This window comes from Penaeus chinensis, chromosome 39, assembly GCF_019202785.1.
Source record: "Penaeus chinensis breed Huanghai No. 1 chromosome 39, ASM1920278v2, whole genome shotgun sequence".
Taxonomy (NCBI): domain Eukaryota; kingdom Metazoa; phylum Arthropoda; class Malacostraca; order Decapoda; family Penaeidae; genus Penaeus; species Penaeus chinensis.
In genome coordinates, this window is record NC_061857.1 from 8,501,977 (window position 1) to 8,504,280 (window position 2,304).

The window sequence follows — 2,304 nt, forward strand, 5'->3', positions numbered from 1 at the left end:
AACAGAAGCAAGTGAATACAAAAAAAAAAAATAGAAAAAACCCTTACTCCCACCCGAACAGAAAACACGAAAGACCAGAAACAAAAATAACAAAAGACGTGTTCACAAAAGAGCAGACATGAGAACAGGAGAACAGTGTTCTGGACTCACCCGTGAACTCGAGGCCCGCGAGCTTCCACGTCCCTCTCTTGGTGACAAACACGGAAGCTGGGGTGACGTTGCGGTGAACAACATGGCAAGAGTAATGCAGGAACGACAGGGCCTCCGTCAGCTGCAAGGAGAGAGGGTTTTCGATTAGTTTTGCGATTCGGGAGAGATGATGCGATTGGAAAAAGAGGTGATTGATTTTTTTTTTTTTTTTTTTTTGTGAAAAGGGGGTTATATTTAATGAAGATTCGGGAAAGTTTTTTTGTTTTTTTATCGGTGTCTCTGTGGTATCTTTTTTTTTTTCTTTCTGTCTGTATGTCTATCTCTTTATCCGTTTATCTATCAACTTATCTATCCATGTATCTCCCCTCTCTCTCACGATCCCAAACCTCCTTCCTTCACCCCCTCCTCACCCTCACCCCTCCCTCATTCTCCCCACTCCTTTCCCTCCGACCCACACCCCTCCCTCCTTTCTCCCTCCCACCCTCACCCCTCCCTCCTTCTCCTTCCCACCCTCACCCCCTCCCTCATTCCCCCTCCCCTCCATCTCCTCCCACCCTCACTCCTCCCTCAATCTCCCCATCCCTTTCCCTCCCACCCTCACCCCTCCTTCCTTCTCCCTCCTTTCCTCCCCCCTCCCTTCCTCCCTCACCCGTCCTCTCCCCCCCCCCCCCCCCCCGCCATCCTACCTCTCTATTCGCCAGTCATAAAGCACCTTGCAACTCCGCCCGCGTCAGGACGTCCATTATTTAGAACAGTTTCCCCTTTGTTGCAGACAGGCTCCACCAGGGGGTTGTCAGTTAATGAAATGAGTTAATGAACTAAATTACAAATTTGATTATTTATTGGTGTTCACTTTATCCTAAGGGCTGGATTACATAAAGAGAGTTTATTTTGGGGGAAAAACTTTAAACACACACACACACACACACACATACACACACACACACATACACACACACACATATATATATACACATAAGTACATATATATATATATATATATATATATATATATATATATATACATATATATACTTATATGTATATATACATATATACGTATGCGTGTGTGACAATGTGAGTGTGAGTATGAGTGTGAGTGAGTGTGTGCGTGTGTGTGTGTGTGTGTGTGTGTGTGTGTGTGTGTGTGTGTGTGTGTGTGTGTGTGCGTGTGTGTGTGTGTGTGTGTGTGTGTGTGTGTGTGTGTGTGTGTGTGTGTGTGTATGTGTGTGTATGTGTGTCTGTGTGCGTGTGCGTGTGCGTGTGCGTGTTCAGACAGTCAGACAGACAGAGACAGACAGACATTCAGCCAATCAGAGTAGGGAGAGAGCGAGAAGGCAAGGAACCAACGCCAAGAAGTCTCAGATGCTCATTTCCAATTAACCTCAGCATCTTGCAATCAGACATATGTATCTTACTATTGCTCCAAATTGAGTGCGGTTGAGTTATGCAGTTTAGTTGTCTAATATCTTTCATTCTAAACATAATGTTTTTTTTGTTTTTGTTGTTTTGCTCAAATGGGTGATAAATACTTTGTGTGTCTCTCTCTCTTTCATCCCTCTCTACCTCCCCTCCCCCCCCCCCCTCTCTCTCTCTCTCTCTCTCTCTCTCCTCTCTCTCTCTCTCTCTCTCTCTCTCTCTCTCTCTCTCTCTCTCTTCTCTCTCTCTCTCCTCTCTCCTCCCTCCTCCCTCCTCCCTCCTCCCTCCTCCCTCCTCCCTCCTCCCTCCTCCCCCTCCCCTCCTCCCTCCTCCCTCCTCCCTCTCTCCCTCCTCCCTCTCTCCCTCCTCCCTCTCTCTCTCTCCTCCCTCTCTCACTCCTCCCTCTCTCCCTCCTCCCTCTCTCCCTCCTCCCTCTCTCTCTCTTCCCTCTCCTCTCCTCCCTCTCTCTCTCCTCCCTCTCTCTCTCCTCCCTCTCTCTCTCTCTCTCCCCTCCCTCTCTCCCTCCTCCCCTTCTCTCTCTAACTCTCTTATTTTTTTTGACCTATTGACTGAGTCTCATAAAATACACTTGTTGATGAATCTGTGGATCTTTTTTATATTCACGGTTAAGCCGATTAGATTTTTTATATCCACTCTGATTGTGTCTTTACTTTTTATCTTTGTCTCTATACCGGTTGGTCTTTTTTCCTCTCTCTCTCTCTCTCTCTCTCCTCT